At 42.4% G+C, this 20,857-nt stretch overlaps 1 pseudogene; it reads left to right on the top strand.

Moving 5' to 3' along the window:
- The window catches only part of LOC147421997 (uncharacterized), a 37,932-nt pseudogene extending 17,537 nt beyond the window's left edge, over positions 1 to 20,395 (top strand).
- Positions 20,396 to 20,857: the final 462 nt, after the last annotated feature.

Here is a 20,857-nt window from a genome sequence, read left to right as displayed (position 1 = left end):
ATCTCTCTCTCTCTCTCTCTCTCTCTCTCTCTCTCTCTCTCTCTCTTTGTGTAGCGGTCCTAGCCCACGCTTCCAAGACTAGGTGGTGCCCTTATCTCATTTCCCTTGTAGCGCAATGGAGTTTGTTTTGGTGTAGAGGCCGCCATTCCAAATTTCCTTCGTCACCGTCATGTACTAGAAACAGTAATGTAAGCTCACATGACATTTATGACACTTTGTTACCTCTTTTTAGTGGTGGAAGTTCAAATGTAAATTCCAATGAGTCAACTGTAAACAGCCTATGGGGGCTTTTGAAAATGTTACAGATCGGCCTATTACTAATACAGATGTACATGATGTACTTGATGAGAAAAGGGTTGAAAATGAGCAGGCTAGAGGTATGCCAAAATGGTTGGTGCATACATTGCATGACAATAAATTGGATGTACCTTTGTCTAGTCGTACTTGCTCAGAGGCTCTCACCATGCATCTTATGCACTAGATTGTTATGCTTTAGTTGTGTCTAGCTTACATGATGTTGAGAAACCTCTATCTTTTGATGAAGCACAGGATTCAAAAAATTGGGTGGTTGCCATGCAATCAGAATAAATATGATGCACTTATAAAAAAATGACACATGGACTTTATGTGATTTGCCTCCTGGAAAAAAGGCCATTGGTACAAAGTGGGTTTACAAGTTGAATAGCAAGCCGTACAGTGAGATTGATCACTATAAGGCTTGACTTGTTGCAAAGGATTATGCACAAAAAAAGGCATAGATTATGAAGAGACTTTTGCTCCCACTTGTTGTATGACTACTGTGCATTTTCTATGTGCATTGCCAGCTCATTTTGGTTGGGATGTACATCAATCAAACATTATTATTTCTTTCTTGAATGGTGACATATTTGAGGAAGTTTATGTAACGCAGCCTCGCAGTTTGTCAAGAAAGGACAAGAGGATAAAGTATGCAAATGTAACAAAGCTTTGTATGGGTTGAAGCAATCTCCTCGTGCTTGGTATGAAAATGCTGACACTCATTTGGTCAAACGAGGCTTTTGTAACACTTCAACAAAAATCACATTGTATGTAAAGCGTGAGGGTGATGGACTTCTCATTGTGGTTCTCTACGTGGATGATTTGTTGGTCACTGGACCAAATGAGAGACATATTGCTAAATTTAAGGCTGATTTGAATGCTAATTTCAAGCTGAAATATTTGGGATTGTTGCATCATTACTTGGGTATACAGTTTAAGCAGTAAGATGGTGGTATTTCCTTGTGTCAAAAAGTTACATGGAGACATTGCCATGTAAGTTTGGACTTGAGGATTGCAAACCTATTTCCACTCCCATGGAAACAGGTTTGAAATTGAGTCTTCATGGTGCTGATGATCCTGAAGATGTCACTATTTACCAAACTATTGTTGCATGTCTCATTTATGTATGCAACATGAGGCCGGATATTCAATTTGCAGTCTCAAAGGTCAACATATTTATGCATAGCCTAGGGTCTAAGCATTGGTAGGCTTTCAAGAGTATTTTCCACTACTTGAGTGGCACTTTCATCTTGGCTTGTTTTATCACAAGGAGGGATCATTGTCGCCAGACTTACATGCTTTTTTGGACTCATATTGGGCTGGTTGTTTTGACATGCAAGTGTACACAAGTGGTTTTTGTTTCATGCTTAGTATTTCATGTATATCATGGTTGAGCAAGAAGAAACCTACTGTGGACACTTCTAGTTGTGAGGATGAGTACAGGGCATTCTTCACATCTACGGTTGAGTGTGTATGGCTCAAACGCCTTATGGCTTATTTGGGTGTTGGAAAGGACACTACCAACACTATCTACACTGGTAGTCAGAGCCCATTGGCAGTTGTGCAAGGAACCCCGTTTTTCATGCTCGCACAAAGCACATTGAGGGGCATTACCACTATGTCAGGGACAGGCTCTTAGCAGGAGAGATCAACTTGGCTTATGTGCTAACACAGAACAACCTTGCAACTCTTTTCACCAAGGCATTGTCTCATGAGAAGTTCAAAGCTTTCTGCAAAGCTTACTCCCCTTTGTGGACTGATCATGTCCTCAGGGCATGGCACTTCCCTTTACTCATGTGCCAGCTCTCGTTCACCGCATCACTTCAGGGGGGACTCGTTACCATATACATGTGGTAGTGATGTGTGTCAACACACTTAGGACCGTTGGGGCATTTTTTCCCCCCACTAGGAGGTTTTTTCCCCCGTGCATTGCATATACGCCCATCATTCTAGGTCTATCTATCTTTCCATTGCACGCTAACTAATACACTCTCTATTTTGTACCTTGAGCTTCCTTTGTCTTCTCCAAAGTGTGTGTGTTTTACATTGCAATACCTTGCGAATATACTCTTCCTATGATAGTTCAAGTGTTCCACGCTTATGATCTCTCTTTATACGCATACCAAGAAAATGATGTGCATCACCCAACTCTTTCATGGAAAGCTGCTTGGTCAAGGCATTCTTGAGAAGTGAAATCTCATCTTTGGACTTCCTGGCTATAATCATATCATCCACGTACAAGATCAGAATGATGAAGGAACCATTGTTCAACCTCCTTGTGTATAAGTAGTGATCCTCTTAGCTCCGTACATAACCTTGGAATTAAATGTACTTATCAAACTTAACGCACCATTGTCTTGAGCCTTGCACTAGTCCATACAAAGATTTCTTTAGTCTACACACCAATTCTGCCCTTGTTGGTTCCTCACGCTTGATCTTAATTTTGGTTGCTTCATGTAGACATCTTATTCAAGATCCCCATGAAGAAACACCAGCTTCACATCCATATGGACCAATTCCTTGCCCTTAATGGCTACTAAACCAAGCACAAGATGTATTATATTCATCTTGACCGCTGGAGAAAAAATATCATCAAAATTTATGCGTTTCTTTTGCTTGAAACCTTTAGCAACCAATCTAGCCTTATACTTAGGCTTGGGATCTTTTTCCGTGTACTTCTTCTTGTACATCCATTTTCAAGGGAATGCATGTTTACCCTCTGGTAACTTTGTCAATTCCCAAGTCTCATTGGCTAAAATTGACTTATACTCGGATTGCATAGCTGCTCCCACTTGGCTTTGGAATGGGTCCGCCTATCCTTTGTACCCTTGGGCGACCCTCTGGGAAAGCTTTGAACACACTTCCTCTCTCTCTCTCTCTCTCTCTCTCTCTCTCTCTCTCTCTCTCTCTCTCTCTCTCTCTCTCTCTCTCTCTCTCTCTCTCCCCCCCCCCCCATATATATATTTTATATATATATATATGGGAACCACCCCTCCTCCTTTGGACTCGGCTCGGCTCTATTGCTCTGCCCGGCCATTCTCCCTCTTTCTCATATGAAACCTTCCCTACCCCAAGGCACTAGCGAGGTCACTAGTGGGGGTTGGGGGGGGGGGGGTTGCGTTGCCTCTACAGTCAAAATAAGGGGGTGCCAACGGGAACGTGGGAACCCAGCCCATCTCGGGCTCCATGCCACATCATCAGCCGCGGCCGTTGGCTAGCCGCCCACTTTCAACCAATGATTGTCGGCTACCGCCGGGCGCAATTTCCCACCTCCAAAACCGCCAAATGTTCCACCATCGTGCGCACACACAGTGCCACGAGCGGCTCTTGCCAAGGTGCCACACCATGAGAGGGGTTCTCCCCCCCCACCCCCCTTTCTCCTTATGCTTCAAAAGGGTGGTCCGCCCTGGCCCATATACTCTCTCCTCTCGTGCACACACCCCCGCATGTGGGATAATTTTGTTGGGCCACGTGACCGCCATTGGCTCCATGGTCCCTCAAGCCCACAAAAACCCTCCAAAAATGTATATATAAAACCTTCTTTTTGGGCCTTCTTCCGCCGGCTTCCATATCTTGCCCGATTGGTCGGAAGCTCGAGCCGCCAAGCCGTGCTGCATCTTCACCGTGTCGCCCCTAAGACGTGCAAACCTCACCGTCTTCTGACTCCTCTAAGCTTGCTATCTGAGGCCACCCAAAAGCGAGAAAATTATCTGCATCTTTCTGTCTAGCATCTGTCGCCAGTTTCAACTCGTTGTATCTCGTTGACCGAGCATCCAATTGACGGGCCGTCGATTTGTGCTATCCTCACATGATGTCCTCCACCTTCCAGGGCCTGGTTGAAGCCAAAAAGATACCAGATGGTGCATCCTGTGATGCGGTCGACTTGGTCCATAACTGGCCCCCGAAAAAGCTTCTAATGGCCATAACTTGCTATTCCGAGCTCTAATTCCCAATCTGAGAAGATAGGCATGCTCCATAATTTGAGCTTTACACATGTATTTGCTGATATCTATTCGGGACATCTGTCCCTAGCTGCTCTACCCATCGGGGATCTGCAACACCTTCAAACTTTGAACTTTAGTATCTTGCACACCGGGGCTGCGTTTGACGAGCCGTTTGGACCGGCTTCTAGAGAACATCAAACACTACATTTTAGAGCACTCACTTGGCACTTTGGGCACCTTGATATGTCATGTCATCTGGACCATACTTTAGCTCTTTTGGCCTAAAAAGCCGCATCAAGCATACATTTCCACTAGCCTTCGGCCACCCAAGACCTTCGTACCTGCCCTAGCCTTCTGCACTGCACCTGCCTGTAGCCTTTGCCTGGCATAGATCACTTTCCATCTTGGATCAACTTTGGCTGCACCATCATTTCCCAGCCTCCTCGTCGAACATTTATGTTCGACCAAAAGCATATTTATAGAACTTTGGAAACTTGCAACAATTGAAAGCACTTGCAAAATCACAACCCTATGTACAGACTATGTACAAAAGCTTCGCCTTTTCTCGCACACCATATGCTTTAGGTGGGTTGCCCCCCCTCTTCACTACAATTTGATGCACCTCAAGCACTAAATCCCTCTCAAAATACAATTGGAGCCGCACATCGTTCACCCTGTTCCTAAGAAGTTTGCCATTTGCTCTCACCAACTGTTAGGTCCCATTCGAAAAGGCCTTCTGCACTTTATATGGACCTGTCCACTTCTTCTTGAACTTCTTTTGGAACATGAAATCTAGGTAAATTTCGTATTTCATGACCAACTCTCCTTCCTCTATCCTCTTAATGTCTGGGAGGTTCTGATTGAACTTGGCAACTCACCTCTCTCTTTGCTTCACATAGTAGTCTGATGCTACCTTTCTGTCCATCGCAAAGCCTCCAAACTAGCTATCCGATCATGTAGAACTCCTTGTTGAGTGGCATTGACATGCCACATACCTTTTAAAGCACCCAATTGTGCATGCATTGGCAATACAGTCTCCTTACCATAGACTAGCTCGAATGGAGTGAAATTTGTAGTTACTTTATAGGACGTCTATACACCCACAAAAACTTCTCTAGATTTGTTTCCCACTCAGTTTCCTGTTTATACACGTAATTTGTTAACATTTTGATTTTTGCCCATTATCACTCTCGACTAGATCATTGCATTGGGGGTGATAGGGTGAGGAAAACCGATGCTGAATCTTCAACTTTCCCATTAATGCACGCATGAGCTTGCTTTTACACCCCTGACCCCTATCAAAAACTAGCACCCATGGAACACCAAACCGGCTATAGATGTTATCGAACACAAACTGAGCTACCACATTAGCATTTACTTCCTTCACAGCCTTTGCCTCGACCCCCCTTGTAAGGTAGTCAATGGCTATCACCACGTGCTTCTTACCACTTGTAGACTTTGGGAGAGGACCTATGGCATCGAGACCCCACTTTTTGAAAGCACTTTGTGCGATGATGACACCTTGTCACTCCGCTACCAAACATATTTCACCTATAGTCTGACACTCGTGGCATGTCTTGCACCAGTAATGCACATCCTTCACAATGGAAGGCCACCAAAAGCATGCTCTCAGCACTCGAAACAAAACCTGATCTTTGCCCTAATGTCCACTTTCTTCATGGCATTGCTCTAGCACTATACTTATCTCTTCTTTGTACATCACCCTTCTTAGCACTCCGTCAAGCCCATAGTTCATGAGATCTTCACCTACGAGTGTAAATTTGTGGGCCTTCTAGACCACTCTTCTCCTCTTCAACTTGGACAAACCCCCTAGACACTACCCTGTACTCAAAAACTCTTCAATTTCCTTTAAATTCTCCCTGCCTGCATAAGTGGTTGGGGCCACATATAGACCAGCAACATGCACTTGCACTTTGCTACTTGCTAATTGATCCGCCTCTTGGTTATGCTCTCTCCTCACATGCTTGAATTGAACCTCTTCAAAATACTTTAGCATTTTCTTGATGGAAAATAATCAATGCTTCAAAGAATCCTGCTTTACCTGCCATTGGCCAACAAATTGCTTGATGACTAGCAACACATCTCCCTTCACCACCAACCTGGAAATGCCAAACTCTATACACTGCTTCAAATCCAAATGCAGAGAGATACTTTGTCTCATTATTGGTGTGGACATCCTCCAGATCATATGCCTTCAAAATATAGCTTTGCCGTGTGGGTCGTGTATCACCACACTCCAACTCGAACTCTTGCAGCTCCAACACCCACTTCATAATCCTCCTTCTTGGCTTCAAATGTAGCACTACCTCTAGCAATAGATTGTTAGCTATCAACACAAAAAAAATTCACACAATTAAATGCACCTTAAACTTCCTGCAAAAGCGAAGACCAGAGCCATCACCCACTGCTCTGCTTCGGTGTGGGTAGCCTCTCCTAGGCTAATCACCCTATTCTCAAAGTATATCGACATGTAGCTCCTTCCTACCTTTTGCAATAAAATCGCTCCAATAGCAATTGTGCCCACTGTCATAGACACATAGAAGTCATCCTCTTGATTGGGAGGACACACCACTGGAAGCTGACACAAAATTTCCTTGACCCTGTCAAAAGCTTCCTGAGCTTCCTCATCCCACTCGTAACTGTGCACATGTTGAGCTCTCTTTTGAAGAGGATGTACATATTGCGACAACATCCAAAAGAAGCATGAAAGATACTTTAGCTTGTGAACAAACGAAGCCAAACCTTGAGCATCTTATGGTGGCTCCATCAACACCAACGCCTTCACCTTCTCGGGATCAGCCTCTATACCATTTTGCAATACCAAATGACCCAACAGCTGCACTTGAGGTTGTGCTAGCTTGCACTTCTTGGACTTCAGTTGACCTCCCTCTTCATCAAGCCTTTGAAAGCATGATTGCAGCTTCAATAGGTGCTCCAATCTTGACCTATAGCAACCTATGTTATCCATGAAAACTCTGATAAAGCGGCCCAAGTATGGACCAAATACCCCCCTGTTCATGCAATCTTGAAAGGTGGCATATGCATTCACCAATCCGAACGACATTCTGCGGTAAGCAAAACAACCCCATGGAGATATGAATGTGGTCTTTAGTTGGTCCTCGAGTGCAATCCCTATCCGAACGTACCCCAAGAAACCATCCATAATCAAGTATCTTTTCGTGCCCAACCACCTGGTTTAGGATCTCGTCTTGAAATGGCAACGAATAGTGATTTCTCTTGGTTGCCGCATTCAGTGGCTTGTAATCAATGCACAGTCTCTGTTTCCCATTCTTCTTAGGGGTTATAACCACTGGTAAGACCCACTCTGACTCTTTTACAATATATATGATGCCTGCATCCAGCAACTTATTGATCTCCTGCCAAAGGGCCTCCTTTTGGATTTCCCCTAGTCTTCTCAGCTTATGTTCTTTAGGACTATGTCCCTCCTTAAGAACAATCTTTTGCTCTACCCCTCTTGCTCCACGCAAATGCTTCTATTCCGTTACAAATAGGTTTGGATAGGACTTGAAGGAGTACGAGCAGAAGTGTGACGCGAGAGAGAGTGCGAGAAGAAGAGCACGACGATATGGTGAAATCGCTCTACTGTAATGTGTAGAGCATAGTGAGTTCTTATTAGGTTTTTACAAAAGAATATGTGTACATACCTGGCGGCCCGCCCACTTACCTGGGCGACCACATTGGGCTTTATACCCCAACAACCTCCCACTTAAAGTCCAATGTGGTACTTTAAGTGTGAGAGAAGCTACTATACAAGCTAATATACAAGAGATGTAGAGAAGTGATGTACTACCCTACACCTAACTGCTTGCGAAAATGCGCAAAGCTCTCTGAGGGAAGTCCTTTTGTAAGTAGATCAGCAGGATTTTCTATGGTGTGAACTTTGACAAGCTGAAGTTGCTTATCCTCGAGCATTTCCCTGATGAAATGATACTTCACATCCACATGCTTTGTCTTTGAGTGATAAACTGGATTGCGAGCCAATTGTATAGCACTTTGACTATCACAATATAACACAGGCATCTCTTCTTTGATTCCCAAATCTATTACTAGTCGATTAAGCCAAATTGATTCTTTGCATGCCTCTGATGCTACAACATATTCAGCCTCTATAGTAGACTGAGTAACACAATCTTGTAATCTAGAACGCCATGATACTGCTCCACCAGCCAATGTAAAGACATACCCTGACGTAGACCTTCGGTTTTCTAAGTCACCTGCATAATATGAGTCTGTAAAACCCTTTACACTTATCTCCTGACTCCCATAGGATATACGCATACTCTTTGTAGCTTTCAGGTATCTCAATATTCCTTTCACTGCCTCCCAATGTTTCTTGCCTGGGTTTGACATGTATCGACTTACTACTCCCACTGCAAATGCAATGTCTGGGCGAGTAGCAATCATTGCATACATTAAACTACCCACTGTAGACGCATATGGAATCTTATCCATTTCAGCCCGTTCTTCCTCAAACACAGGACAATCTTGTTTGCTAAGTTTCACATATGGTGGCAATGGAACACTCAATGCCTTTCCCTTCTCCATATTGAAACGTTGCAAAACCTTGTCAATATACTCTGTTTGAGATAACCAAATTAACTTCTTTGATCTGTCTCTCTCAATGCGCATACCAAGTATATGACTTGCCTCACCCATGTATTTCATGTCAAACGATTTTGCCATCTTTGACTTCAAAGCTGAAATTTCTTCCAAGTGCTTGCCAGCAATCAACATGTCATCCACATACAAAATAAGGATCAGCCAACTGCCATCCTTAGCCTTCTTTGTATATAGACAGTGATCGAACTCACTACGTTTGTAGCCTTGAGAAAGCATAAACTTGTGGAACTTATGGTACCATGCCCTCGGTGATTGTTTTAAGCCATAAAGACTCTTTAACAACTGGCATACCAAATCTTCCTTGCCTTTCTCAACAACCCTTCTGGCTGCTGCATGTAAATTTCCACATCTAAATCACCATGCAAGAACACTGTCTTGACATCCATTTGGTGCAACACCAAATCTAATATGGCAACCAATGCAAGAAAGCATCTCAATGTAGTCATCTTGACCACCGGAGAGAAGACTTCATCAAAGTCAATGCCTTGTTCTTGCTTAAAGCCCTTGGCAACAAGCCTTGCTTTGTACTTTGGCTGACTATCATGAGCGGTGATCTTATACCTGTAAACCCATTTACAAGGTAGAGCCTTTTTGCCTTGTGGTAATTTAACTAGCTTCCATGTCTGGTTTTTATGCAGAGCTGTCATCTCTGACTGCATGGCCAGTTGCCAATTCCAGGAGTCCTTCATTTGCACTGCTTCCTTGTAACATGAAGGCTCATTGCAATCAGTCAACATGACATACTTCATAGATGGAACAAACCGATCAGGAGATCGCGTGATACGTCCAGATCTACTCAAAATAGGTGGCTCAGGCTCAGCCACAACCTGTGGTTACAATCTATCCTGTCCTTGCTCCTCTTGAGCCCTGACATTTTGTCTTGCACGTGCAGGTCCATCTTCTTGGAAGACAACTCTTCTAATCTCCTCAACCCTCTCTGGTTTAGAATGATATTTGGATTCATTAAAGTGAACATCATTGCTGTGGACAACCTTTCTGGATTCGGTATCCCAAAGTCTGTACCCCATCTCACCAGAATTACCATAGCCTAGAAAGATGCACTTTCTACTCTTTGGCTCAAGTTTGTTCCTAAATTCCTTTGGAATGTGAGTATATGCCTCACAGCCAAAGGCTCTGAGATGCTTGTATGAGGGCATTTTGCCTGACCATACCATCTCTGGGACTGAATCATTCTGCAAAACCTTGCTAGGAGATCTATTTACAAGATGAACAGTTGTTGATACAGCTTCGGCCCAAAACCCATTTGGCAGCTGTGCATTAGACAACATACTTCTGACCTTCTCTTGTATGGTCCTATTCATCCTCTCAGCAACACCATTTTGAGGAGGATTGTAAGGAGCATTAAGTTCACGTTTTATACCTTTTGACTCACAAAAGTCCTGAAAGGCCTTTGAAGCATACTCTCCACCATTGTCAGTGCGTAAGCATTTAAGCTTCTTGCCACTCTGATTCTCCACAAGTGTCACAAACGTTTTGAAAACACTAAACGCTTCATCCTTGTGCTTGAGAAAGTAAACCCATACTTTCCTCGAGTAATCATCTATAAATGTCATAAAGTAAGAAGCTCCCCCTAGAGATAGGTTAGGCATAGGTCCACACAAATCACTATGAACAAGTGCCAACTCTGTATCTCTTCTACTGCTTCTATGCTTATGTGGCTGTTGTGTTTGCTTACCATATAGACAATGTTCACAGAATTCAAAATCATTAAATGAAAAGCCAGGCAAATAACCAGAACGAGACAAGATTTCCATTCCCTTCTTGGACATATGTCCTAACCGGCTATGCCACAAAGAAACGTTCGGCTGCTCGGTTACATTGATTACATTTTTAGAGACATTTGATACATAAATCATGTAAAGTCCTCCAGACTTTACTCCATGTGCTACTGTCATAGAACCCTTGGATATCTTCCACAGTTCTGTCCAAAAGTGGTGACGTAGCCAGCATCATCAAGTAAACCTGTGCTGATCAAGCTCTTTGTAATTGCGGGAACATGTCTCACATTCTTCAGCGTGAAAGAAGAGCCATTCTGAAACTTCAATTGAACATCTCCAACACCTAAGATCTCACATGTCTGCCCATTGCCTAGCCGAACATGATCTTTAGTGGTCACATAAGAGGTAAACCACTCCGTGTTTGGAGACACATGAAGTGATGCCCCTGAGTCTATAATCCAGTCACTCAGTGCATTTCCATCAGATGCTGTAAGAAGAGCTGAGTCCATTGTATTCTTCAAGAAGTAGATGTCTCCTGACACTAGACTGTCTGCAACAGTGTTTGTCACATTTATTTCTTGAATCTTCACTGAGGACTTGTTCTTCTCACCATGGTCTTCAGCTTTCTCTTTGCCTTTTTCTGCTTTCCATTCTCTACAGTCTCTTTTCATGTGACCCTTCTTGCCACAATGGTAGCATTCTATGTCACTCTTGCCTTTAGCACTGCGGGACTTGCTACGAGACTGATTCCTCTTTCCACCTTTGTACTTTTCTTTGGTCCTTCCCCTGACAACTAAGGTTGTTCCTTTGCCTTTGTCCATTGTCTTTCTATTGGTTTCTTCAGTAAGCAGACTTCCTTCTACACCTGCTATGTTCAGACCATCTGGAGGTGCAGAATTACTCAAAGCTGTGTGAAAAGTGTCCCAACTTTTTGTCAATGTGATCAACAGGAACATAGCTCTAACAGGTTCATCAAACTTGACACCTTGAGCTGACAACTGACTGTAGATTTTGTTGAATTCATTCAGATGATTGGACATAGGTGTCCCTTCTTTCATCTTCAAGTCAACAAGCTTCTTAAGCCAGTATACCTATGAAGCTACACTCTGCTTCTCATAAAGATCACTCAGCTTTAACCATGCTTGATAAGCCGACATCTCGTCTGCTACATTGAAGTAAACGCTTTCTGCCAAAGTCAGCATAATGGTAGAAAGTGCCAATTCATCCATTTCGCTCCATTCATCTTCGTCCATATCTTCTGGTTTTATCCCCTTGAGCTTTATAGGTTTTATCTGCTTCTTTTGTACCAACACGTGCCAAATCTGCTTCTTCCACAATGGGAAATTGGTTCCATCCAGCTTCTTGATATTGTAAAGAGCAGTGTCCTGTGATCCAGCCATAGCTACGCTTCACAGTAGTTTACTTTCCTGGGAAAAATTCGGCAGAGTTTCCCCTGTAAACTGACCTCTGAACCAATATCAACCTGTCAAATGAACCAAGAAAGCTTCAGATTCCGCATAAATTTCGGCAGAGTCTCCTTTGTAAAATGGCTCTGGTGTACTCAAAAACAAACCAAAAAACAACTCAAAAAACCACTATCTCTCTAACACTGTAAGCTGTGGGTAAACCTGTCCTGCACCTGTACTGTCTCTCATTGTCCTGTCACTGTCCTGTAAGCATAGACTGTGACAATGCCTCAACGGCAGTAAAGCAAAGATGCAATCCCAACTGTCTAACTCACAGTCAATACATCCGAGCTGTCTATCTAAAGGTGCTCGAGGGATCGCTCCAAGACCTGTATCACCGAAAGGATCTCAACATTCGAGAATCCCCCAACTCAATAAAACCTCACTCGACCCTCAACAAAGGCTGCAGTAAATCTGACAATACATATATTTCCCACAAAGTCATACATCCACAAATTTCCCACTATATGCTGTAACCGTTGTTGCGGTTGTTTGCTGCGTGACTCACAGCCAGCAAACCCTCAACAGATATACATCATCTCTGACAATACATCCCATGTGGAAGTACCTGAAATGTCAGGATGAAATCTGGAATATCAAGCAGCAAACACAAGCTACCTAATGAACTAGTGGATGTCGCCTACAGTCTGTGTGTAGATGCGCCCGTTTCGTATGTGACACGCCTCCAAGAACTGTGAGCCGTCCTTCGATGTGTAGACAGCCACAAATCAACACTCTGGGAGTGTCGATATCCTCAGCACCTGCAGTCGTTCGTAGGCCGAAACCCCAAATTTGCAGAGTCGGATCTGCACCCGCTGAGACCACGTAGTCGAAAATGGCCTGCGCAGAACTTTGTCAAAGCCGAACGGTGGTCGAGATGACCTCAGAATGAAATTCTAAGAACACCAAGCCCTTAGAGCTCTCCCACAAGATTTGGGGCCGTGTCTTCGCCTATCGAATCTCACTCCAATCTGAGCAGGTGACTCTGGCTACCTACAAATGCTGCCCTGAGCCTCGATCTGAGCTCTGATACCAGTTGAAGGAGTACAAGCAGAAGTGTGACGCGAGAGAGAGTGCGAGAAGAAGAGCACGACGATATGGTGAAATCGCTCTACTGTAATGTGTAGAGCATAGTGAGTTCTTATTAGGTTTTTAGAAAAGAATATGTGTACATACCTGGCGGCCCGCCCACTTACCTGGGCGACCACATTGGGCTTTATACCCCAACAGGACTCACACAATTGAACATAACTCTCCTTCTCACCTTTGGTCAAATTTTCCCTTAACATGCTTGAAACCTCCTCTATGCTTAAGCCATGAGTTTGAGGTTGCATACCTTTTCCTTTAGGAGTGGAGTCGTCTATGGTGACTCCAAATAAATCTGCATCTATCTTCAACATGTCATCCTTGCTCTCCTCTTCCTCTGTGCTAGTGTAGCCTTCATCATAGGTCTTCTCTGTCTCATACTCGTAGCTTGTCGTGTCATCCTCATCTTTAGCTGCCATAGGACGGGAACTCCTCTCCTTGGTCTTCAAATCTAGCACAATCTGTCTCCCTTTCTCTCTGTCAGGCAAGGTGAACACTTTGCTCTCCCAATTCTGCTTAGCACCTATCACCAAAAGCCATGGCCTACCCAAAATGATCAGATAAGCATTATCTCCTGCCGCATTGATTATAAACCATTAAATGTAGTGAACAAGAAAGATCCTTATCCCTTACCTTTTATTGATTAACTTTTGGATGACGTGGTTGGCTTTGAAAGATACAGTGTCTATGATGGTTATTCAGGGTTTTTCCAACTTATCCTTTCCCTTGAAGACCAAAAGAAAACTACTTTTATCACTCCATGGGGTTGTTTCTGCTTTTGCTACCTTCCTTTTGGGTTAACAAATAGGCCTGGAGCTTTTGAAAGAAGAGTGGATTGGGTCCTTACCCTGTTTCTTGGGAAGTTTGTCAAAGAATTTATAGGTGATTTTTGTGTGTATAGTTCATGGAAAGAGCATGTTCAGAAGCTTGAAATGACTTTTGCAAGGTATTGTGAATGCATGGGTCAGTTAAACCCTAAGAAATGTCATTTGGCACAGCCAAGAGTGAAGCTTCTTGGACATGTAATTTCAAAAACTGGGATTGAGGCATATCTAGAGAAAGTGGAAGTTTGTTTATTCTCTAAAAGATACAAGACAATTGGCCACTTTCATACAGAAGGTTAAATATCTGTCTCGATTCATACCTTTGGCATCACGGTTATTGTATCCATTGTACCAAGCATCCAAGAATGATCCATTGAAGTGGACATATAACTGTGAAGATGTTTTTGATAGAGTCAAAGAATTTTTAAGTACACTACCTATTATGCAAGCTCCTGATTAAGGAAAATGAATTCTATGTTAACCCATCAATTGGAGATGATGCCATTGGAGCTATGTTGTTGCAAAGAGGGAAGGAATCTCAGTATATGAAACTTGCTCATTATGCCAATAGTGTGAAGACTCCTCATGCAAGAGATTACTCAGTAATTGAATTGGTGATGACCAGTATGGTTTATGCTTGCAGACAATTCAGACATTACTTGCTACAAAAGTCTTTCACTTTTCTCACTAGTTATTTATCGCTTCCTCAGCTGTTTAATAACTTAAATATATCAAAGACATTGATGAAATGGGTTATTGACCTGCAAGAGTTTCATTTCACTTTTTTAGTGGAAGAGAGTACTCGGGCTACTCTGGCAGATTTACTCACTTATAAAGAGACTCCTGCTTTGGTTAAGGAAGAGGTGATACAAAGGAAGAAAGTGGAAACTCTTGCCATATCCAATGCTTCACTATTATATTTTGATGGCTCTTATCGAAGAAGTCATGATGCTGCTTCTGGAGGGATTGTCATTTATGATGCATAAGGAAACCTTGTAAGGAAACAAGGGCTGAAATTTGATGCAAAAAGTAACAATGAAGCAGAGTACATGGCTCTTGAAGGTGGCTTGCACGTCTATTTACAGTTGGGAATTAAACGCCTATAAATCAAAGGAGATGCCTTGTTGGTTGTGAAGCACATATTAGGAGTGTGGAAAAATAAGAATCCTAAACTAAAAATATTTTGCTTCAAGGTGAAATTGTTACTCAAAAAGTTTGAGGCATGGAGTTTGCAGCATATTGAAAATGAAGAAGTTCAAGAGACTGTTCAAGAAATGATCACTTGTGTGTTTCTGTTGAAGGCTAATACCCCTTTGTATCATGGAAGGGAAGTGTTATCAAAGGAAGTGGACTTTTTGTTGATAGGTGTTTTACCTGAGGGTCTACAATTGTCTAAAAAGTATGCTTTTATGAGAAAAACCAGGAAATACAAAATACTTGATGATGTACTTTACATGAAGGGAAGTGATTTAGTATTGCGTCGTGTGCCCTAGAAAGAATAAATCTATAAGATTTTGGAAGAAAATCACGAGGGATCTTGCGGACGCCATTTTGCCATGAAGATTATGTTACATAATATTTTGCAAGAAGGCTATGTGTGGCCAAGTATTGAACGGGATGTTAACCATTGGTGCAAAACTTGTTTATCTTGTCAAAAGATGGGGAAGAGAATTTTGAATCCTGAGTTACAAAAGACAATTCTGGCTTTTGATGTGTTTGAATAATGGGGTATTGATGCTATTGGACCACTACTTATGACTGTTAAAAGAAATGCTTACATTTTGACAACAATGGATTATTTATCACGTTGGGTAGAAGGTAAAGCTGTCAAACAGATTACCAGTAAGGAGATGGAAAAATTTGTATATGAACATATATGCTGCAGGTTTGGTGTGCCATTGGAACTACTTTCCAATAGGAGACCGGGATTTAGAGGAGAGATGTTTGATTTCCTATGCAAAAAGCTCAATATACAACACAGATACAGTTCTCTTATTATCCACAATGCAATAGTCTCAATGAAAGGTTCAATGAAGAGTTGGTGAGAATCTTAACAAAGATGACCCAGACACATGGGAAAACTTGGGATTTAGAGTTGCCTTGTGCATTATGGTCCTATAGAACTGTTATCAAAATGAGCATAGGGTTTTCTGCTTGCGACTTGGTTTATGGCAAAGAGATAGTTGGCAGAAAAGGTTGTTGGATTTACAATGTTTGCAATTGGACAGAGTTTTAGCTTTGAGTTACTATGAACAGGTGTCAAAGAAAGCTCAGATGAAGGCTAATGAATGTGGGAAGGATAAGGGAATTGAAAAGGGTGATCTTGTGTTGCGTTACAATAGTAAGTTGGACAATACTTTTCAGAAAAAAATTCAAATTAAGTGGGAAGGTCCTTTTACTGTTGTAAACAAATTTGACAATGGAACGTATCAACTGATAGATTTGAGTGGTGCAGAGCACAAATACAATGTTAATGGTTATAGGTTGAAGAAGTATCTGACACGTTTGATGACAATTGACGGATGAGATGTTATCAATGGAAGAAAAGAATGTGAAAATGTTTGAGAATGTGAATGAGGTTTTTGGGAATGAACCACAGCAATTGTTCACCCTAGAGACCTCTGCTTGGCATGAATGATCTAGCAAGCTTGGCAAGCTATGTCATGCATTTTTTGGATGAGCATAAAGCTAGTAAATCATGCCAAAAAGCTTGCTAACTAGCTTCATGTATATATGTGTGCATAGTGTTTTGAGTCTTGGGAGTGACCATGTAAAAATTCATCTACAAAGGCTTGGTTTTTTTGGGCTTGACTTTTGAGTTGTTTGAGTCCGCAAAAGATGGTTTTCAATGAGTGCTTTTAGCCGTGCTTTATAGCTTGTGAATCGGACCCATACATCATGAGTTACGTGCATTTGGAGTGAGTGATCTCTACTTCTAGGTGGTTGCAGATTCATATGAAGAAGGGCAACTGGACCGACATGATGGCTTTAATTAGAAATGATGAAGTTAAATATTTTTGGAAGTAGTCAAGGTTGCAGGCTCCGAGCCGTGCTTTACAACATCGCATTTGGTGGCCAGAGCAGTGCACTATGCTCCTGAGAAGTTGTTTCTGAGAAAGGTTGTGGGGTGCAAATTTTTTGGGATGTTAAGGAAATGGGAAGAAGGATTAATAAAGTCATTATTCAAGGCAGGCTGATAAGATGGATGATGTTCCTAATGGAATTTGAATTGAGAATTTTCCATAAGCCTGGCCGAAACCATTGTGGAGCTGATTTTCTTTCAAGAAGTACGAAAGGATATTCAAAATCACCCTTGAGAGATGAACCAGTGGATGCTGATTTATTTCAGTTAGAGGCAGAAGACTCAGTGGATCCTGAATGGTATGATATTTATTAATTTCTTTCCCAAGGTGCCTTTCCAGAGGATTGGAAGCAGAATCAGAAGAAAGCTCTGATCATAAAAAGCCTGAAATTTACTATCATAGGAGGATTACTTTATCGACTGGGTGTTGATGGTATACTTCGACGATGTGTCCCTATGGAAGGAAGAATGCAAGTAATTTCAGAAGCGCATAATGTGAATCTGGTGGACACTTTTCCAACGAAGTAACCTATAAGAAGATTCTGCAAGCTGGTATGTGGTGGAAAACACTGATTGTTGATGTCAGAAGTTTTTGTAAAACTTGTGACATATACCAAAGAATGGGTCAACCAATAGCTGCAGATATGACTCCCTTGATGCCAGTACAACCACTAGGAGTATTCATGAAATGGGGACTAGATTTTATGGGACCTTTTAAGAAGGTTACTCCCAGGAAGTTTAAGTACATAGTAATGGCTACTTGTTATGTAACCAAGTGGGTTGAAGCTAAGGCTCTTCCTGACAACACAGCCAAGTCAACTGCAAGGTTTCTATTTGAGAATATTGTCTGCCGATATGGATGTCCAGTAGAGATTGTGACCGATCAAGGAACACATTTTATCAACAACACTATGGAAATCCTATTGGATATGCTTTCAGTCAAGCATCGGAAATCTACTCCTTACTATCCCAGATGCAATGGACAGGCTAAAAGTAGCAACAAGACATAAAGACTATTCTCACTAAGGTGGTGCAAAAGAAACCAGACCAGTGGGATTTGAAACTTCAGACTGCTCTATGGGCTTATAGGACAGCTTATAAGGTAACTACTGGAATGACACCATTTAGAATGGTGTATGAAACTGAAGTTGTGGTTCCTATGGAGTTTGTGATCCCAAGTCTGAGAATGGCTGTGAAGTATGGCTTAGACTTCAACCATAATCTTAAAAATGGCTAGATGAACTGATACAATTAGATGAACTCAGGCAACGGGCTATGTTGGAACAAGAAATTGTTCAACAACGAAGGAAGCACTGGCATGATTGCCGAATTAAAGTTTGGGAATTCCAGAAAGGAGATTTGGTGCTTCTATATCAGTCTAGACTGGGTCCAAAGAAGCCAAACCTGAAGATTGCCTGGGCAGGACCATTTGAGGTAGACTGGGTCTTCTCCAATGGCACAGTCAGACTGAAAGATTTATCTCGATTGTTGTTTCCAGGAGTATATAATGGGGCAAAGATCAAGCTTTATTATTCAGAGGCTAGAGAAACTGGGCAAGAACAAGGTACTAAGGAACTGGAACTTACTGATCAAGAGATACTAGAATCAGACAATTTTTGGACTTTTTCATGTGCAACCAGTTCTAATTTCAGAACCAGATCTGGCTGACCTTAGAATCAATACCAGTATGGTCGAGCCAAACTGGAAATCAGTCCAGTATCAGTGGAGGCACACTTTCCAATTTTTAAGCGCCCAACGGTCAGATGGCATGCCAGTAATAATTATTTCAAGGATGGGTCGCAGTCTTGTCCAATGCATGTCTGCCACGACAGCAGCGATGCACACAAGTCTAGGAACGGCGAGTGGTGGAGCTTTTATGGCGCGAACACGTATAACAGTCAGGAGAGTTAGCATTTTTCCTCATAAATCCCCTGCGCGACGCTTTCCTCCTGTTAACCATTCGCCATCGCCAAGCTCCGAGGTTTCTTCACTACAGCCACAAACCTCGACCTTTGAAGAGACAGTTGACTGTCAGCTAGCCTTGCCAGCGACACCAGGAAACGGCTTTGACACGACAAGTAAGTCATCTTCTCCTTCGCCTCTTTCATCGTCATCGTCTTCACAGTGTATGGGTAGAAGGAAACGCTCAGAGAATATGCAGGAGTCTCTTGAGGAAATCCAGGCCATAGTTGTTGTTGGAAAGGCAAGCCTTCCGATTATACCGTATAGTAAAATCCAGTGTTATGTATTCACTGACCAAGCAATGACTCTGCTACAACTATGGGATCTCCGAGTTGTGTTGCAAGCTACAAGAATTGCTTTTGATGCAGACATCATCAAGCAAGTTCTTGACTCTTTCGACGCTGAAGATGGCAGTGCCATGGTAAATGTTAGAAAGGTGTCGGTGACACCAGAAACCATAGCTTTTGCATTCAGAATGCCCAACGAGCCCAAACCATCTGTGGCAACTACACAGCAAATAAGTATAGGTCTGAAGGAGGATGAAGCGGCTAAACGTAAGCGCAAGGCAAGTGGTCAAGGAGTTCCAGTAGCAGGACTGGAAGCTTCCACTGCTTACAGGTTTGTAGCTGAAGCAGTAAGCCTTAAAAACAACCCAACGTATGTATCCAAAAAACTTTTTGCTATGCTGTTGGCCAAGATATTGGATCCACAGGTTCCTATTAACCTTTGTCAAATTCTCTCGCACAATGTACTCCAGCAAACTGCCAAGCTAAAATCTCAAAATGTTTACAAAGCTTGGTATGTTTGGCAATTCCTGTATTGGGCTACTTCTGCAAATGTTAATGAGCATGTAAAAAAGACTTAGAGTGAGAAGCCAATTTTTGAGCCTAAGAACATTGAACTGTCCTCAGACGACGAAGCAACGGACAGTCAGACTACTTCAACAGACCTGAAAAGAAAAGAAACTGCAGAACAGGCTGGCAGTTCAAAGAAGCCAAAGACTACACTGACAAAGAGTAGTGAGTTTTTGAAACAGATAGAAAGTCAGGTCAAGACAGTGAATACTGAGAAAGTTGTAGTAAGCCAGATAGAGCAACAATCTGCTCAGAAGACTGTGCCTAGCCAGTCAGTAGCACAAAGTGCAGTTGCTACTGGTTCTAGAAAAGATCAGGCCAAGCCAACCACTTCTGAGAAGTTAGCAGACCAGTTAGTGGACAAAGGCAAGAGCCACATGGACAAAGGGAAAGGTCCAGCTTCTTCGACTCTGCTAGGTGGAGTTCCTACTCCAAATACTGAACACATTCTGCAACTGGTAAAACAGGACAAGTTGTAGCAAATGCAGACTCATCAATTGAAAGGGCATCTTCTGCTACGCAAAGCTGATTATGCAACTTTACCCTACATGGCTCCAGTGACAATATATGAGCCTACTGATTCTGATCCAGCCACAATTAAAGACAGATGTTCAGTCCTCATACATTCTTCTTGGAATACCATTGTCAGTTGTATGGGACAACTGATGGAGGCTACTAGATCAGAAGATGAAGTGAAAAAGCTTAAAACTGACTTGAAGGAGGCACAAGATCAGATTGAAAAACTCCAGAAAGCCCGAGAACAACAGAATATACAACACAAGGTACTAGAAGCTCATTCAGAAAGGCCTAGTGAGTTGTTAAACAAGAAGCTAGCTAAGGCTGAATCTGAATTAATGATCATCAAGAATCAATAAAATGAAGCACTGAGAGCTGCAAAACGGGCTGAAACAATGCTCAGGATGAAGCAGGTGGAATTCAAA

Source organism: Adiantum capillus-veneris, chromosome 27 (assembly GCF_014529385.1).
Source record: "Adiantum capillus-veneris isolate H3 chromosome 27, ASM1452938v2, whole genome shotgun sequence".
Classification (NCBI taxonomy): Eukaryota; Viridiplantae; Streptophyta; class Polypodiopsida; order Polypodiales; family Pteridaceae; genus Adiantum; species Adiantum capillus-veneris.
The sequence above is the reverse complement of the archived record's forward strand: the minus strand, read 5'-3'. Positions and strand labels throughout refer to the sequence as shown.